The sequence below is a fragment of the Vitis vinifera genome, chromosome 18, assembly GCF_030704535.1.
Source record: "Vitis vinifera cultivar Pinot Noir 40024 chromosome 18, ASM3070453v1".
In the NCBI taxonomy this organism is placed as follows: Eukaryota; Viridiplantae; Streptophyta; class Magnoliopsida; order Vitales; family Vitaceae; genus Vitis; species Vitis vinifera.
This window is the reverse complement of record NC_081822.1, coordinates 32850268-32870672: the sequence shown is the minus strand read 5'-3', so window position 1 is coordinate 32870672 and position 20405 is coordinate 32850268. Positions and strand designations below refer to the sequence as shown.

The 20405-nt window shown below is 34.9% G+C and overlaps 1 pseudogene; it reads left to right on the top strand.

Annotated features, from left to right (window-relative positions):
* Positions 1-3181: 3181 nt before the first annotated feature.
* Positions 3182-19977, top strand: LOC100261850 (abscisic-aldehyde oxidase-like; annotated as a pseudogene).
* The last annotated feature ends 428 nt before the right edge of the window (positions 19978-20405 follow it).

Below are 20405 nucleotides of genomic sequence, written 5' to 3'. Positions count from 1 at the left end.
ACCTTTGGAGCTTTCTAGGTTTAAGTAACTTAGGAGCACCATTGGCTTGTGTACTTTCAATTTATTGCCATTAGAACTTTTCTAAGACATCATGAATATCCTTGAGTCCTAAGTGTCTTCCCAATTTCCAAAGTGTTACTATGGTGATGTTTCTTTTTTTTGTTCCTATTATTAATTTGTTTTTTTAATCATAATTGATAGTTCGAGTGAGTGATTTGCTTGTCATTTTATAAGAGTTAGATTGATTCATTACAATCTCAAAAGCTCTAAGATGTAATCATTTACATGAGTTGATTGATGAGCATGATATTAAGTCTCTTACTATTTTGATTTGCTTGGATAAACTGCAAAAGATTAATAACATGTCTTTTAAGTGAATAAGTTTAAAGAAGAAACTTGTGGTTTCATTAAAGGTATGTAATGATTTTAAAGTCCAAATGCAATCTTATGTCTATGATAGCTTTACTATCCACTATTATGCCTTGTAAAGAAGGTTGAGAAAGATTAAGAAAAGGAGCTACATAAAAAGAAAAAAAAAATGAAAAAGTGATGTTAGAAGAAAAAAGGTCTTTCATAAGAAACTGATGACAATTGATTTGGTTGTGACATTTGGGAACGCCAAAAAGCCTACTTAGCTCAAAAACGTGTTGCCTAAAATTATATTTCCCAACTCATCTATTAAAAATTCTCTAGAAAAATAGGGGGCAAATGTAAGGGTAAGATAATCTACTAACATGTGGAATAATCTAGGATGACATATTAATTTGAGATGCCCACTTGCCGTTTTAATAAGTCATAGCCTCCTATCATAGCATATTGAATATGAGTTGATCACCTTCATCATTACATTAATGAGACATTCCCCACTACAAATTGTAGTACACCTCCACCTAAGCGATAGCAAATGTTATCCTAATAGAAGAAAGACCCATGATCAAAACCCTCACCAATTGTCAACCTCTCATTAATTAGTAACAAACAAATTGAATTAATTAATGGTTAATGAATATCTCCAAGGTTTAACAAATGCCACTTTAATAATCTAATGGCTTTGCCATTACTCTCCCTCTTGTGATACATGCTCCTAAAAGGGTAAATATTTTTCATTAAAAACCAATAAGAAGAAAGGAGAAAAGTCCCGGAGTGAGGTAAGTGAAGGATCATTCTTTTATATGTAAGTTCTTTAAGTTTAGAATCATAGTTAAGTTGATTATGGAGATGGCTCTTGTAGAATAATGGAAAAGACCAACAAAATGGTGACAAATGTAGAAAAAAGACAAAACAAATGGTAAAATCACTAATGGTACTAAATTCTTACTTTATTCAACATAAAATTGAATTTGATTTCGAAACAAAAAGAAAAATTAAAAAATTGCCTTTTTTCTTTTAGTTTCATATATTAAATTTGAAATAGTGAGAAAAAAAAACACTATTATAATTGTCATAATGAATTAAGGTAGTATATGGATAAATTTTCTATTTTTTATTTTTAAAAATAGAAACTCCTACATAAAATATAAGCACTCTTATTCAAAAATGAAAATTTAATTTTTGTTCTCAATAAATCTTTTCCAAGTTTTAAAAATTTGAGGAGATGATTTTTTTTTTTTTTAAATTTTAAAAAATGTTTTTAAGTACACAAGGTATCAAAATAATTTTATTTAAGAATTCTTATACTCAACTGCCAAAGAGGGTTAGTGGCAGGCAGAGATTGACTCCTTATCCCAAAGTGTCTCTTCGAGAGTGTGAGGCAGAAATGGACAAGTGGGAAATGATTGTCCATTTTTTTAAATTTATTATTTTGTTGAAGTTCTTCGGCTTCACTGAGAAGAATGCGTCTTAAGAAATTTTTGTAAAAATATTTATTAAAATTAACACTTTTAAAACTATTTCTAAATCTAAGGGCATTTTTTATAGAATACTTTTTTCTTTTTTAAATGTTTTTTATTTTTTTTGAATTATCTTTTTTTTTTTTAAAATCTGAAGAATGAAATATTTAATTTAATAATGTATTTATAAACAAGGTAACCAATTAAATTATGTAATAATTTCTATAAAAAATATAAAATCTTTTAAAGATTTACATTAAAAATGTAATGATTTTTAAAAATTAATATAAATATTTAGATATTAAAATATTTTTACTATAAATTTTTAAAATTTAAAGTAATTTTTTAAAGATATAAAATAAATTTGTATTTTTGTATAAGATTTTTTATATTTTTTATATAAAATTTTTATTAATAAAAATAAAAAATAGAAAACGAAAAATATAGGGATTCCTTCCCTCCACAAAACCTTTTTAAACCCAAAGAACGGATCATTGCATAACACCTTCTAAAACCCTTATAACAAAAAAAATTATTTATTTTTAAAAATAATTTTTAGAGTTAATTTCACACGTCAAAGTTTTAACTAAATATAGGTAATTACTAAACCACTAGGCTATATTTACTATTTCATATAACAAACAAAAGAAATATATTTTTTGCTAAAAAAATTGTAATATTAAATAAAAATAATTTAATATATTTTCAAAACTATAAAATTAATTAAAATTAAATAATTGATTTATTTTTCATTTTCAATATATTTACATTTAAATATTTTATTTAATAAAATTTAAAATATTAATATATTTATAGTTATACATACTACACAAATGAAATACTATTGATTTTTAATTTATTTATATATATATTTTAAAATTTAATAATATATGATAATATAAACATGATGTCATCAATTTGATTGTAATTCAATTGTTAGTCTAAACAATAAATCGATAACTTTTTTAGTTTAATAATCGATTTGGTTATAAAAACATTAATAATTACTAATAATTTGAAGTATTATCAAATATTCAGATTTTTTATTTGTTATTTATATTTATATTTTTAAGTATTTATTAAAAGTTTAAACTTATGATGGTTAAGTGTATTTATCTTAAACCCTTAAACAACTTAAATTTACATGAAAGGGGAAAGAAGAAAATTAAGAAAAGAAGGAGAAAAATGAGATTGGGTTTTTGGAAGGAGTGGTATTAGGAGGTTGAAGACTCGTTTACATGAAAATTTTTATTTAAAAGGAAAAAAGTGAACATGGCGAGATTGAATATTTAAAGGGTAGTTTTTTACTGGCTAAATTTTTTTATTTTTTATTTCAGAAGGTGAGTGGCGTAAGGAGATATTCATTTCTGTGCTCTGACAGTCTTTGACTGTGAGTTGCTGTTGATATGAAGAAAGCAGTGAGTTGAGTTGCAGACTTGCAGTGGAGAAATGGAGCAGTCTGAATCAACTGTAAACAACAGTTTGGTTTTTGCTGTTAATGGGAAAAGGTTTGAGGTCTCCACCATCCACCCTTCCACTACTTTGCTTGAATTCTTGCGTTCTCACACTCCTTTCAAAGGTGCCAAGCTCAGCTGCGGTGAAGGTCTCTCTCTTTCTTTCACCTCTGCACTCTTGCTTGTTTTTGCTTCACTGTACATGCATATATTGCTTTGGTCATATGCTTCTCTCTTTTCCCAATTTGGTTTTTTCTTTTTCTTTGATGGGTATATAGGGGTTTTTCTTTGTGTTGAATTTCCTTTATCATCTTCTCTTTATTGCTTGCTTTAAAGCTTTATTGCTCGTTTTTAATTGTGTTGTTTATTTTCTATATATACACACATGAGCTGCAGTCATATCACTCTCTCTTTCTTAATAGTTCTTCGATTCCCAATCTAGGTTTCTTTTTCGTCAATGATAGATGTATTTTCTTCTTCTGCATGTATAATATTCTTTATCTGGTTCTCTCTATTGCTTGATTTTGATTGTATTGCCTGCGATTTATTTTTTCTGTATTTGGTTGTAGGATTTGATTTTATGATTCCTTGCTATATTTAGGTTTGATTCCTTGCTATAAGAAAATTTCATTTTCTTATGCTCACTACTGGTTATGCTGATGATTATGTGGTTCAAGTATTACAGATTTGAATAGTCTCATTATTCAATTGTTTCCTAAAATTTTTTACACATTCAAGATTATGATTCTGTATAGCCCATCAAAACCCTAAAAAAAAAAAGAAGGTTGCTGATATCTTGATATGTTTTCTAACTTTATTGTTTCAGGTGGTTGTGGTGCTTGCGTTGTCCTACTTTCCAAGTATAATCCTGTGCTTGACCAGGTGGATGATTTTACCGTGAGTTCATGTCTTACCCTGCTTTGTAGTATAAATGGATGTTCAATTACAACAACTGAAGGCCTTGGGAACACGAAAGATGGGTTCCACCCAATTCATGAAAGGTTCTCTGGATTCCATGCTTCTCAGTGTGGCTTTTGTACTCCTGGAATGTGCATGTCACTCTTCTCTGCTCTTGTCAATGCTGAGAAAATCCTCAGGCCAGAGCCCCCACTGGGATTCTCCAAATTGAAAGTTTCTGAAGCGGGGAAAGGGCTATTGCAGGAAATCTCTGCCGCTGTACTGGGTATTGCCCCATTGCTGATGCCTGTAAAAGTTTTGCAGCAGATGTTGATATGGAGGATTTGGGGTTTAATTCCTTTTGGAGAAAGGGTGATAGTAAAGAAGTGAAACTAATCAGCTTACCCTTGTATAACCATAGTGATGAGATTTGTACATTTCCTCAGTTCTTGAAAAATGAAACTAGGTCTACATTGCTTTTAGACTCTAGTAGATATTCCTGGTATAATCCTGTTACCATTGAGCAACTTCGAAGCTTATTGGGTTTTGTTGAGGATGGAAATGGGACTCGGGTTAAAGTAGTTGTTGGTAACACTGGTATGGGTTATTACAAGGAAGTGGAAAACTATGACAAATATATCGATCTAAGATACATCCCTGAACTGTCAGTGATTAGAAGGGATAATACTGGGATAAGCATTGGAGCAGCTGTAACCATCTCTAAAGCTATTGAAGCGCTAAAGGAATGCAACCAAAGTGGATTTCACACAGAAGAAGACATGGTCTATAAAAAAATTGCTGACCATATGGAAAAAGTTGCTTCAGGGTTCATCCAGAACTCAGCTAGTTTAGGTGGAAATCTGGTGATGGCACAAAGGAATCATTTCCCCTCTGACATTGCTACAGTACTGCTTGCAGTAGGTTCAACTGTAAATATAATTACTGGTCTCAAAAGTGAAGAGCTTACATTGGAGGAGTTCTTGAGAAGGCCAGAGTTAGATTCAAAAAGTATACTCATAAGTATCAAAATCCCAGATTGGGATAGGATCATGGGCATTTCTTCAGGGACTAAGATGAATTTACTGTTTGAAACGTATCGAGCTGCACCACGACCCTTAGGAAATGCATTGCCCTATTTAAATGCTGCTTTAATGGCTAAAGTTTCTCGCTGTACAACTTCTAATGGAATTATTGTAAGTAACTGCCGGTTTGCTTTTGGTGCTTATGGGACAAAACATCCAATGAGAGCTACAAAAGTTGAAGAATTTTTAACTGGAAAAGTGCTAAGTGTTGGTGTCCTTTGTGAAGCTGTTAAATTACTTAAAGGCATTGTGGTACCCGATGATGGCACTTCAAGTCCAGCTTATAGGTCAAGCTTGGCTGTCAGTTTTCTTTTCGAGTTCTTTAGCCATTTGCTTGAGGCTAATGCTGAATCCCCTGATGGTTGTATGAATGGATATAGTACTTTGCTGTCTCCTGCAAAGCAGTTAGATCATGGTAAAATCCCAACCTTGCCATCTTCTGCAAAGCAGGGAGTGGAATTGAATAGACAGTATCATCCAGTTGGTGATCCAATTGAAAAGTCTGGAGCTGCGATCCAAGCTTCTGGTTTGTTATATGTAACTTGGTTTCATATTATGACATTCATAAGTTAATTTTCTATTTAATTTTTATTTTACTTTTACAATTACCTTTCTGCTGGTGGTTGACATGGCAGGAGACATGAAACTAGTTAAAGATAATTGATTTTATTGATGGCCTAGAAGTATGGAGCAATTTAATTTCTAGTAGTGAATGTTTGGCTATATGCTTAAGTTTATTTTTCTGTTCATTTTTATGATCAAGATCATATTGGTGATATTATGGTCTCTGATGTTTCTTTTGAGGGAATTTACTTGTAATCCGAGCTTTATATTCATAAAATTGATGCTTTCTTTCCTGCCTTGTGGATGACCTTTCTTTGACTTTCTGTTTGTGCTTTTTGTCATGGTACAATTCACTGATTACCACTCTGCTAGGACATTTATGGCTGGAAAAGGCCATGTGTTATTTTATAATCCATGATAATGATTAGTGTTGGTCACAAATTCCTATTGGCACCATTTGGGTTATAGAACATATGAAGGAATATCAAATATCATGAAAAATTATGAAGAATTTATACATTTTAAAATTCGCCATTCTTTACATAGAAGAGGAAAGAAGAAAAATAAATTCTGATAAACATGTTGGAAAAATTTATTAAATTCAAATTTATTATTTATTTTCCTTCATTTTTTCTTGCCTTCCATTTCCCCTTCTATTTTCTTTCCTTCCTACTTTCTCCCGAACTTTCCAAGATCCAAAAAGAGCCTTTATTTTTCCTACTTTTCTTTTTTTGTTTTTTCCCCAAATTTCCTTTTACAGATATCTATCCATTACTGCAGGCTACTGATGATAAACCTACTAGTTTTTTTCTGTTTTTAGACAACTTACATGAGTTAACCAATAATGTAGGTGAGGCTGTTTATGTGGACGATATTCCCTCTCCAACTAATTGCCTTCATGGGGCTTTCATTTATAGTACGAAGCCTTTCGCTCAAGTAAAGGGTATCAAACTTAGGCCTAAATCAGTGGGGGATGGAGTCAGTGCACTTATTTCTTTTAAAGATATCCCAGGGGAGAACATAGGCACTAAGAATAGATTTGGTACTGAACCTTTTTATTTGCTGATGATTTCACTCGATGTGCCGGACAGTATATTGCTTTTGTGGTAATACCATGATTCTGTCTTTCTTGTCCACAAACAGATAGATATATATATATATATATATATATATATGTTCTGTTTGGTTGATTATAAATTTGCTTTTAATAGGCATAGCATACAAAGATATTTGATTACTTTATGAACTAAGATTCCCAACTTGGTCACTGATATATGTGTATAGGTTGCAGACACACAGAAACATGCAGATATGGCAGCAAACCTTGCAGTGGTTGATTATGACATGGAAAATCTGGAACCACCCATTTTATCTGTTGAAGAGGCTGTTAGGAAGTCAAGCTTTTTTGAGGTTCCTTCTATCCTTAAACCAAAACAGGTTGGTGATTTCTCGAAAGGAATGGCTGAAGCTGATCACAAGATTCTCTCTGCTGAAGTACTTCTCATTTACTTGTTATGCAATTTTTTTCCTATTTATATTATTTTTTTCCTTTCTCTTTTTGGTTTTATGATAAATACTTTCTAAATTGTCACATCCAGATCAAACTTGGGTCACAATATTACTTCTATATGGAGACCCAAACTGCCCTTGCAGTTCCAGATGAAGATAACTGCATTGTGGTTTACAGTGCAATACAATGCCCTGAATATGCACATGGTGCGATTGCAAGATGTCTTGGTATTCCTGAACATAATGTACGTGTGATCACAAGAAGGGTTGGAGGTGGTTTTGGTGGAAAGGCCATAAGAGCAATGCCTGTGAGTATAATTGATGATTACTTTGCATGTTTGTGTCCATGTGGCCATAAGAGCAAGGACATTTGAAGGAAAATACAAAGGAAAACACACACACACACACACACACATATGCACACATAGTTCGTCCTTGATCTGATTCTGTTTCTTCTGATGGCCTATCTTTTGTACTGTTTCTTTCCCTTAACAATGGCTTCTAAGTGAAAACACTCATGATGTCTTAGGTTGCTACAGCATGTGCACTTGCAGCATACAAATTACACCGCCCTGTCCGGATATATATGAATCACAAAACTGATATGATAATAGCAGGAGGAAGACATCCAATGAAAGTAACCTACAGTGTAGGATTCAAATCTGATGGCAAAATTACTGCCTTACACCTTGATATATTAATCAATGCTGGAATAGCTGTAGACGTAAGCCCAGTTATGCCTCAGCACATGCTGGGAGCCCTTAAAAATTATGATTGGGGTGCTTTATCTTTTGATATAAAGTTGTGCAAAACAAACCATTCGTCTAAATCAGCAATGCGTGCCCCTGGGGAGGCACAAGCTATATTTATTTCTGAAGCTGTAATTGAACACATTGCATCTACTCTTTCTGTGGATGTGGACTCTGTGAGAATCAAAAACCTCCACACTTTCAACAGCCTCATTTTTTTCTTTGAGGGCAGTGCAGGTGAACCTTTTGAGTACACTTTACCTTCAATCTGGGATAAGTTGGCTACATCTTCAAGCTTTAAAGAAAGGACTGAAAAGATAAAGCAGTTTAATATGTGCAATAAATGGCGGAAAAGGGGTATTTCTCGAGTACCAATTGTGCATGAAGTTTCATTAAGACCGACTCCAGGGAAAGTAAGCATTCTTAGTGATGGATCTGTTGCTGTTGAAGTTGGAGGCATTGAATTGGGCCAGGGGCTGTGGACAAAGGTGAAACAGATGGCTGCATTTGCTCTCAGTTCAATTCAGTGTGATGGAATGGGAGACTTCTTGGAGAAAGTAAGGGTCATACAATCAGATACCTTAAGCTTAATACAAGGAGGACTTACTGCTGGAAGCACGACATCAGAGTCCACATGTGAAGCTATTAGACTCTGCTGCAATATGTTGGTTGAAAGACTAATTCCTATCAAGGAAAAATTGCAGGAGCAAATGGGTTCTGTTAAATGGAGCACACTAATTCTTCAGGTTGTTATGTGCAGTTTTGGAATATTTTACATTTTCTTTGCTGCCTTGCCTTTCAGTGCTGAATGACTTGATAAAGTCATGCTCCCTTTATTAAGTTATGGTGCAGATGCATGCTGCTTCATATCAACGGAGAGAATATCCTCCAATCTTTGTTGAGTCAGTGACTTTTCATCATGCTCTTCAACTATGGAGAGTGTAAACTTCCAAAATGGTTGAAAAATCCCATTTTGAATGTGTCCCATCTATGGGCATATAAGTATTTAGCTTTTCAGCATGAAAACAAAGAGATAGCACAACAGCTTTCAAAATTTAGAGTCATGGATGAGTATGTATGTGATTATGGATTAGATAAACTTATAAATGGCCTTGGATTTGGTTCATCATAAACTATTTGACATCTTAAACTCTTTCAAAAGGTAGGAGATATGCAATGACCCCAAAGAATTGAAAGGAGATGTTAATGTGGAGATATATAATAGTGCTTGGTCCAAAATGCAAAGAAAAGCAAACATAAGTTTGTCTCTAGTACTTAAAATTATTAGTTAATAATGATGGTAGAAATGCATTTGAGTGGGGTTCTAATACTGAAATGACTTGCTTTATTCAATCCATTTTGGAAAGAAATAGATGTAGGCGTATGTATACTTGATCTAAATGGTGTCAATATATCTTGATATCATAATTATTTTCTCAACTCCTAATCCACCTTATTTGGGTTAAACTGGTGTCAATACAATTTTTTTTCCTTAACTCCTTTGATTATTTGTTGGATATTAGATTTTTTGCAATCCTACAACTGGAAATGAAGGTGCTTTTGCTTTGACTGAAAGCATATAACCGTTGCATGTGCTTCTCATATCTAAGTTGGCCTTCTATGATACTATTGGGAGAGTCTTGCACTTTAGAGAAGCGTTTTTCTGGATATATACCACTGATTTATGTGATATTTATTTTGCAAGTCATCAGTAGTAATATCTCAAAGAGGAAAAAAGGCATCAAGTTACAGTGACCATATTCAGAACTATGACTCCTATAGTGATACTATAGGACAACATTGATCATCTTGCATTCACAGTTGATGAACTAAATTGGGGTTGAGTTGACTACAAGATCATATAATTTGTGAGAGGTATTCCTAGGCATTGAGCTTATGGCAAAGTATTCTCGTTGATATTTTTCAACAATGTGTAGCAGAATTTCATATACATATATATATATATTTCATTTTTTTCGTACTTGCTCAAAATTAAATGTTGAAGACCTTTTCCATTTGATTCTTTTACTTTATCAAAATCCAGGCACAAAGTCAAGCTGTGAACTTATCAGCAAGTTCTTACTATGTCCCTGACTTTTCTTCCATGCGATACCTAAACTATGGTGCTGCAGTGAGTGAGGCAAGTTTTTCAAGATTACCTTAATCGCTTTCATTAGTGCTTTTGTTAAAATTAAATTAGTATTCTTCAGGTAAACTTGGAGGAGACTATAGCTTCCATGCTTAAACATGCTCCAAGTTTTACTATACTAATTTAACTTTGGGTGTCACAGGTGGAAGTAAATCTTCTCACTGGAGAAACCACAATTTTGCAATCTGATATTATATATGACTGTGGGCAAAGCCTCAACCCTGCTGTGGATTTAGGACAGGTCAGCCCAACTACAATCTTAAAATATTCTGTTTCCTTCTCTGCTTTTCTATTCCTAAGCTTTGATTAATCACAACTTGAATTCAATTTTTACTTCCATTTCCTTTTCTTTTCCATCCCCTAAGCCTTGGCATTTAACCTCTTCTCTGATTTTGGTCTCCACATCCACATATTAATGCAATGAAAATCAAATTTATCTGGATAGGTGTGTCTTGTCCATGGGTCCACCTGTCAATTTTTTATTTATTTGAGAATACTATAGGATGTTTATAACTGTTCAATGTTTCCCTATTCTTAAAACTTGTGTTTATTTAATTGATTATTGGTTTATTTGATCCATGTGGCTCTAACATTCTTTCTGAGTTGCTTTACAGATAGAAGGAGCTTTTGTTCAAGGAATTGGGTTTTTTATGCTTGAGGAATACACAACTAATGCAGATGGACTGGTGGTCACTAAAGGCACATGGACATACAAGATCCCAACAGTTGACACCATACCCAAGCAGTTCAATGTTGAGATAATGAACAGCGGACAGCATAAAAAACGTGTTCTTTCTTCTAAAGGTATTTCTCTTCAGCTCTTCATTGAAAATGCATCCTAGTTGTAGAGAAAAAAACTGAATAATTAATTTCTGATTTTCTTCGACTGGAACAAATATAACATTCCTTGCATAAATCATAAGTAAAATAAAATTATGAATGACATTGCATCATTTAGCTTGGGCTCTCCAAATTCCACCATTTTATTTTTACTCTATTAATAAAAATCAAAACCTTAAGCACCCTTCTAATTTTCTTGGTAGAATTCCTATTATTCTAATGAGAAAAAATTTGTTTGAATATGGAACATTGTGGCAAGACTAGTAATTTTTGTCGTTTTTAGAATTTTGAATTAGGGGGCATTTGGTAAACGAAATTAGCTTTTCACCTTATACACCCATTTCCAACCACTTTTAAGTGTCTAGGGTGCAGGTTGATAAGATCTTAAGACTTCCTATTTCGTATGACTTGCTTTTTACCAATGTTGATAAAGATCACATTCAATAAAAAGACTTTGATTTAAGATGAGACAAGATTGTTGACATAAAACAATAAAAATCACTTAGGAAAAATTGGGACCATATCATTCTTTGTGGACTTAATATTAGGATTAGGCTCCTTAGGTTTAAAGGTGAAATCTACTTGACCTAACCTAGAGATACATGGTGGGTTATGAATTGGGAATTGACCAATTCTTAACTTTTTAGTAAAAATTTGAACAAAGATAAATATTATTATTCTTGGTGAGAGCCACTGGGAAGGATCTACCACGGTCATTGCAGGTGGTGACCAGGCATACTTATTGTGCGGTTCATCTTTGGTGGGAAACACCTCCATGGGTTTCTCAGGTAATGCCTAGGTCTGAATTTTACAAAAGTGCAGGGCGTGAGGTTAGGAATGAAGGTGTGGGTTGTGCACATGCTGGTGAAAGCGTGCGGGAGACTCAACTTGGTGATCAGAGCTGAGGGTCAGAGGAGCAGGTTGAGTGTGGTAGAAGGAATAGGGGTGCAGTTGGTGTAGTGGGTAGGCCGGCTAAGGGCATTGATTTGGACTTAGTTTTAAGTGGGCTTGGGCTTATGACAGTAGGCTGGGAGTAGTTTAAAGGAAAAGAAACGTTGGACTCAAGTGAGTGGGTTCATGAAAAACCCACGGGTGGAGTGGGCTGGGTTGTGGGCTCTAACCCCTTTAGCCCTATGGGTGTGGGCTTGGTTAAGAGCTCTAAGGGGCCTTTTGGGCCCAATTTAAAAGAGGCCCATCCCCTTGTGTTTCTTTTTGGGCGGCTCTTTTCCTCTAAGGCTCCCCTTGAGTCCGTTGTGGGAGCATTAGGGCTAGAGCAGGTGGTGCTGGCCGACAAAGACTTCAATGCCGGGGGGTTGCTTCCTAGTTGATCGACGCTCACCGACAAGGTATTGATGGACGAAACATCCAGGTATCCCATTTCTCACAACTGCTCTCTTTTTTCTTTGGGGCTTCGGGCAATTCTTCTTCTACTCCTTTCTTAGGGCCTGACAAAGCTTTGTTGGTGTCGGAAGGGGCTTCTAGTGGGTCGGAAGGCTCAGTGGTAGTGGCGATGGACTGGGATCCTCTATGAGTAGTGCCAATTGAAGATTTCTTGGTCCTCAATGACCAGAAAGAGCCTTCTTGGGGTTTGGTTGGCAGTGTTGGTGCAATTGAGCTAGCGATTGTCCCAGTTGGATCAGGTTTTGCGAGTCCAATAGTGGAGAGGATTGACTTTCAACTGGAAGAGGGGGGACAAGATGAAGAGTGGAACTTTAGCTGTCTTGCAAAGTTCATTCGTTGCCTTGGTATGCCGACGGAAGGGTTCGAAGAGGATATTTTGTATCTCTTGAGGAGGATGAAGGGGAAAATTGACCAAAAGGGGCAAGATGAGGTGTCTAGAAAGATGAAATCACTGCCTTCTAAATCTAGTAGGGAACTTAAGAAGTTGGAGTGGACAGTGAGCTATAAAAAAACTAGGGTTGATACAAGTCTGGGTATTTCTGAAGGGGCTTCAGTGTCGGGGTGCAAATGAAGATAAGAATTTTATCCTGGAATGTGAGAGGGGAAAATGACAAAGATAAAAGATAATTAAGATAGTGATAAAATCTCAAAGGGTGGACGTGGTTTGTTTGCAGGAAACCAAAATTAAAGAAATGACTACGGGGCTTGTTCGTAGTCTTAGGGTGGGAAGACATCTAGACTAGAGTGCAGTCAATTCAAGGGGTGCAGTTGGAGGCATTCTAGTGTTTTGCGATAATAGAGTGTTTGAGTTGGTTGACTTGGAAGAAGGGGAAAGCTCAATTTCATGTTGCTTTAAGAACTATGTGGATGGGGTTGTGTGGGTGTTTACTGGTGTGTATGGTCCGGTGTGCAGTAGGGATAGAGAGGACTTTTGGGAGGAGCTTGGGTCAATAAGAGGTTTATGGAGTGACCCTTGGTGTGTAGGTGGGGATTTCAATATGATCAGATTTCTAGAGGAACGTAGTAGGGGAGGAGGGCTTTCTGCATCAATGAGGAGATTTTCAAAAGTGTTAGAGGATTTGGAGCTGAGGGACTTTCCTTTGCAGGGGGGTCCTTTTAATTAGAGGGGTTAGTTTAATAACCAATCCCAATCTAGGCTTGGCCGGTTTTTAGTGATAGATAATTGGGGCAATTTGTTTAATGGGTCTATGCAGGTTGTTTTACCTAGACCAGTTTCTGATCACTTTTCCATTTTGCTAGAAGGAGGTATGAAGAGGGGTTCAAAGATCAGATGAAGATGTGGTGGGGGAGCTTCAATTTTACTGGGACCTTCAACTTTGTTTTAGATGCAAAATTGAGAGCCTTAAAAGCTATTTTGAAGACTTTGAATAAAGAAGTGTTCAGTCTCATTGAGGCTAAAAAGGGAGAAGCTTTTAGCCAGGTTGTGTATTGGGACGAAAAGGAGAAATGTTTAGCTCTGAATCTGGAAGATTGTGAAGCCAAAAAGGAGGCTAGGGAGTCTTATAAGACTTGGGTGCTGAGAGATGAAATCTCTCGGAGACAGAAGTCTAGGGAAGTGTGATTGAAGGAGGGAGGTAATAACACTAGATTCTTCCATAGGATGGCGAATGCTCTTAGTACAAGAAACTGATTGTCCAAGTTGAAAGTGAATGGCTACTAGCATACCGAGGATATTGATTTAAGAGATAGTATGGTGGGGGTGTTTCATAACCTGTATTAAAAAGAAGGGGGGTGGTGTCCTTGTATCGATGGGCTGACTTTTATGGGACTAGTTAGCAGCGAGGCTGAGAGGTTGGAGATTCTTTTTTCGGAAGAAGAGGTGTTTGCAACACTCTCAGATCTAAGTAAGGACAAAGCCCCAAGTTTGGACGGCTTCGCCATGGATTTTTGGCTTTTTTGTTGGGTTGTTGTGAAGGTAGAGGTTATGGGTTTTTTTATAGACTTTCATGAGAGTGGCAGATTTGTAAAGTCTTTGAATGCTACTTTCCTGGTTTTAGTCCCTAAGAAGGGAGGTGCAGAAGACCTGAAAGATTTTAGGCCAATTAGCCTTGTGGGTAGCTTTTATAAGTTGCTGACCAAGTTGTTGGCTAATAGAATTAAAAAGGTAATGGGCAAAGTGATTTCGGAGTCTCAAAATGCCTTTGTGGAGGGTAGACAGATTTTGGACACAGTATTGATTGCAAATGAGGTTGTGGACTCAAGGTTGAAAAGCAATGAAGGTGGTGTGTTGTGTAAGTTGGATACAAAGAAGGCATATAATCATGTCAATTGGAAGTTCTTGATTGCAATGCTTAGAAAGATGAGCTTTGGGGAGAAATGGATAAATTGGATAGAATGGTGCATTTCTACTGTGAAATTTTTTGTTTTAGTAAATGGTTCTCCTTCCGATTTTTTCTAAAGTTCGAGGGGATTGAGACAAGGAGATCCCCTCTCCCCTTATTTGTTTGTGATAACCATGGAGGTGTTTAGTTGTTTATTGAGGAGGGCTATTAGTGGGAGCTACTTATCTAGTTGGAGGGTGAGAGATAGGAGTGGTGAGAGGATTCTAATCTCGCACTTGTTATTTGCTGATGATACATTGGTGTTTTGTGAGGCGTCTCAAGACCAGATGACTTATCTAAGATGACTTCTCATGTGGTTTGATGCTTGCTCAGGTTTGAGAATCAATTTGGAGAAGAGCGAGTTAATTCTGATGGGTAGGGTGCATGATATAGAGGACTTGGCCTTGGAGTTGAGGTGTAAAGTGGGTGGTCTTCCTTCCTGCTATTTGGGTTTGCCTTTGGGGGATCCCTTCAAATCAATGGTTGTGTGGGATGGAGTTGAAGAGAGATTTCGAAAAAGCCTAGCAATGTGGAAGAGATAGTATATCTCAAAAGAAAGGATACTCACTCTAATTCGAAACACTTTATCTAGCATGCCTATCTATTTTGTGTCCCTATTTTACATACCAAGAAAAGTGAGGTTTAGATTGGAGAAGATTTAGAGGGATTTTCTTTGGGGTGGTGGAGCTCTTGTGCAAAAACCGCACCTTGTTAGGTGGAACATGGTTTGCTTGGTAAAAAGGAAATGTGGTTTAGGTGTGAGAAATCTTGCTCTAATGAATATAGCTCTCTTAAGTAAGTGGAATTGGTAGTTTGCCAATGAAAGAGAGGCTTTTTGGAAGCAAGTCATCAGTCGCAAGTATGGTGAAGAGGATGGGGGGTGGAGCTCCTGTGCAGTGAGTGAGAGGTATGGTGTGGGATTGTGTTAGCCTACCAAGTGGGTAATGGGTAGAGAGTGAGTTTCTGGATAGACAAGTGGTGTGGTGATGAGCCACTTTGTGAGTCATTCCCTTCCTTATTTTCCATTTCTTTGTCTAAGGAAGCTTGGGTATTGGATGTTTGGAACCCTGATGGTGATGGGGGTGGTTGGACCCCTCTTTTCTCATGGGCGTTTAATGATTGAGAGGTAGAGTTGGTGGAGCGTTTTTTTGCAAAAGATCCAAGCATTTAGGGTGCAAAGGGAGGTGAAAGATAGAGTGATTTGGACAGTTTCGAGGTGTGACACCTTTACAGTCAAGTCTATTTATTTTATTTTGGAGTCGAGAGATTCTTCTTTGTTCCCTAGTGGTAGTATTTGGAGGACGAGTGTGCCTCCTAAGGTGGCTTTCTTTGCTTAGGAGGCTTCTTGGGGTAAAGTTTTAACTTTGGACCAACTTCAAAGAAGGGGGCACTTGTTGGCAAATAGGTGTTTTCTATGCATCTTTGAAGTAAAGACAATGGATCACCTTTTACTTCATTGTGCAAAGACTCGGATTCAGTGAAATCTTCTTTTCTCCCTCTTTGGTGTGGCCTGGATTCTCTCTTGTTTAGTGAAGGAAACTCTTCTTGGGTGACATGGGGCTTTTGTGGGGAAAGCTCGTAAAAAGGGTTGGCAAATGATTTATGTATATTTTGGACAGTCTGGAAGGAAAGGAATATGTTAGCATTTGGTAATGAGGAACTTTGGCTCCAAAGATTGAAAAATCCTTTTGTATGTAATCTTTGGTCTTGGGTTAGAGTGTCTATAGTTTTGAGCTCTTCTTCACTTGTAAGTTTCATTGATTGATTAGGCTATAAATAAAGGTAGGTGATATTTTTTGTTTCTTTCCCTTCCCCTTCGGTTTGAGCCTTGAGGCATCTTTTGTATGCTCCCTGTATACTCCGAGGGCACTGCTTTTGGTACTTCCTTTTTGCTTTATATACGTCTTTTTTATCTATAAAATAATAATAATAATAATAATAATAATAAAGCGTAAATGCAAATTTCTGCAAAATAAAAGGAGATAGAGGGTATGAGAGATTGCAAACAATGATTTATGGTAGTTTGACAACCGCCTATATCTACTTTTTCCTGCTTCTTCCCAAGCGTGGAGGTATATCCACCATATTAAGAGTTTCCTCAACCACAACTTTTTTGCAGCTGAACTTGCAAATCTATCATTTCTTTTGCTGATTATGTTGATCTGTCAGCCTAATGAGGCATTTCATGCTTGGATAGTCTAAAAAGGTTCCACAATGGTCCAAAATTGATTCCATCTATTTGACCATGTCTTTAAGCTACAATGCCTGAATTTCAAGGAGATTTTTTAAAGTTTAAAGCTCAGTTTTGGCAAGAGGACTTTTAAGTATTCTTTAATGATTTTTCATGAAGATGAAGGGTCATTGGTGGCGTCCTAAGCTAGGTTAAGATTTTTCATCCTAAATAATTCATAAGTACTAGTTTATAGGAGGAAAAGACTAAAAACAAACCCATCCTGGGAGCTTTCCATGGTCTTCAACTTTAAGGCCTTCTCTTGAATTTCTTTAAATAATGGCATTGCCTTTAATATGATCTTGATAACCTATTCTCCTAAATAAAATTCAACTATTTGTCCCATAATCCTTGTTTTATAATCATCAAAACTTAGGATTACTCATGCATGATGTTTAACATTCAAAAGAATCATCTTCATCACAACCATTTATTATTGAAGAAGTTGGAGGGTGGTTGTCATATTGACTTTTCTATTTTTGATTTTTTTTCATCTTAATATTGTTAAGCCTTAAACCTATTTATTTTTGCATGTTTAAAACATCTATAAAATTAATTATTATATTTCTTATTTTAATTTGAAATCTAATGAAAAAGTAGTAATTTAACTTATTAATTAGCACTTGTTTCTGTGAGATGCTTTTTTGAATTTATGATTTTGTGATGGAAATAGGTGTTTCATTATTAAAATTAATTCATTAATATTAGGAAATTTCATTTGGGAAAGAGTATGAAATCCTAGCTTTTTCTTTTTAGAAAAATAACTAGGAATTTTTATTCAAGTTGATATTTAAATGAATGTGAATGTTTTAGAAATCTAATAAAAAAAATTTGATTAGTATAAATGATGGTATATTTTGGTTATGTTCATTGGATATTTAACTGGAATTGATGGTTGTTCATTGAAATTGTACGATAGAAGGCAGAATTTTGAAATTTGTAGTAAATGTATTTCTATTCCAAATTATATGATTTTAATGGTGCTATTTTTAAATTTGAATGAGGTAATTTCACTGAGAATTGAATGAATTGTGGGGTAAAAATAGTAGTTGTATGTAGTAGAATTTCAGTTTTAGTTTTCAAATTCTGTTGATTTAATTTAGATTAATTTTTCATCCAAATTTAGCAATTTTTATGTGGCTAGTTTTGCTCGAGTAACATGACAACTCAAAAAAAATTTAGATCTAATTTATTTTGAGAAACAAGAGGAAAAATAGATAAAAACATAATCTACTTAAGTCATATTTTGTTTTTCTTAATAACAATTTTTCTAATTTATAGTAAATAAATTTCTCATCCAAATTGCATAAAATATACATAATTTAATTCATTTTCAAGACGAGTTGTACAAAATTTTAAAAAATGATTTGGTTGATTACCATACAATAGGAAAAAGAAAATGGAAAAACATGACGAATGCACTGGTATGATTGCTTGGGGAGTTTTATTGAAAAGTATCAATATCTAAATTTGGTTCCAATACTAAATTTATGATAATTCCTTTCAAAATAGAATATTGTAAAACAAAATTCTCGTTTCCTTATTTCTTTATGTTAGTAGATTTCCCAGTAGAATAAGGAAATATTCAAGGAAGATCTCATATGAGGAGCTCTCCTGTTGCGAAAAATGAGAAAGGGTATAAGTTGGGAGAGATGGGGGTGGTGGAGTAAAGGTAAGGGCGAGAAGCCAAAGGTGGGAGGTTGTTGAAGAGAATATATATCTATTGAAAAATGCTAAATTCTCTTTGAATATTGACAATCCAGGAGGCTTTGCCTTTTCTTTTTCTTGAATTTTATACAAATGAAGTAATTTGCAGTATTCATTAGAAGTAACTCTTACTGATCTCAATGAAATGATATGCTAGTTAAGCTCTAATGTTTTTTTTTGCCTTGTTATGCAAGTCTAATGTTTTATAATGCTCATAAAAAGTAATTCTAATTAATCACAATGTGAGGCAGACTGTTTTCTTATAAATCTTGGTAGGATCTCTCTTCCTTCTGCATTCTCTAATTCATAGCATGTGAGGCAGGGATAGATACCCTTCCTTTCATTATGGCTAATGTGTTTGATTCATGTTAATGCCCATAATGGTGGACCTCTAACCCTAGCCATTGAACCACAATCTTTAATCCACTTGCAATGTATCTAATGTTATGAGAGAAAGCTCTACAACCAAGGTGATTAAGACCAGTATTGGATCCCCACAGCCATGATTCCAACTCTACTAGGTGTTTCAACGTCAAGATACCATGTCAAGGTTAAGTAATTTAAGGGTTATAGAACGTCAGCAGGTGGCCCCTTAGGGAAGGTTTTGATAGGAAGTGTTGTTGACCTCGTTTTAAACCAAGAAAAGCATATTAATTCAGCCTAAATGGGAATGTAGGAAAATATAAGCAAAAATAAAGGTAGAAGTGAAATAGCTCACTGCTGGGGTAGCATTAACTGTCCTGTGTTAGAGTAACATGAATAATTAGTAACTCGTTACAATAGCATGAGAAGTAGCTGCAGTAGCAGCTGGTTTGTACTGCTATTGTTGTAACTACCTGAAAAAACTTGCTTTATTTGCTGGTAGTACAATTGACTAGAAAACCTCCATTGTAATAATTCCAGCGCACTGCTTTATATAGATTGATGAATCATAATCAGCAAGGTGAATGTGTGTTGTGCAGCTTCTGGTGAACCACCATTACTTCTAGCAGTTTCAGTCCACTGTGCTACAAGGGCAGCTATTAGAGAAGCCCGACAACAGCTTCTTCGTTGGACAGGGCTAAACAAGTCCGATTCAACATTCCAATTGGAGGTCCCAGCAACAATGCCTGTTGTGAAGAAGCTCTGTGGATTGGACAATGTGGAGAATTATTTACAAAGCTTGCTTTCTTAATGTTAAAATCATTTCAAGCTTTTGTTTGAATGTATATGGATCTATTTATTGTATAGGATGGTAGAATTGTGGTTGTATTTTAGAGTAATTAGTTTGAAAGAAACACAAGCAATTATATAAAGGAAGATAAATAATTAAGAAGAATTAAAAAATTATTTTTTACTACTCTTGTTCAAATATCAAAGTACATAATATCTTATGAATAGATATTAATACCTAACAAAATAGAAACTCCTAACAACAACAATATAAAACCTCAATGAACCTTTCACATAAAATACTCTTTGAATTTTAAAAACCAGATCTAATTCAATTTTTTTTTTTTTAAAAAAAACTTCTTAAATTAAGTTTAAGATTTCAATATATCCTCTTAAACTTGATTTATAACTTCAAATAACATCCATAATGTTCTAAAATCTTCAAACTTTTGTAAAATATTCGCAATTTGATCATGGGACTTGCAAATTTTAATTGTACT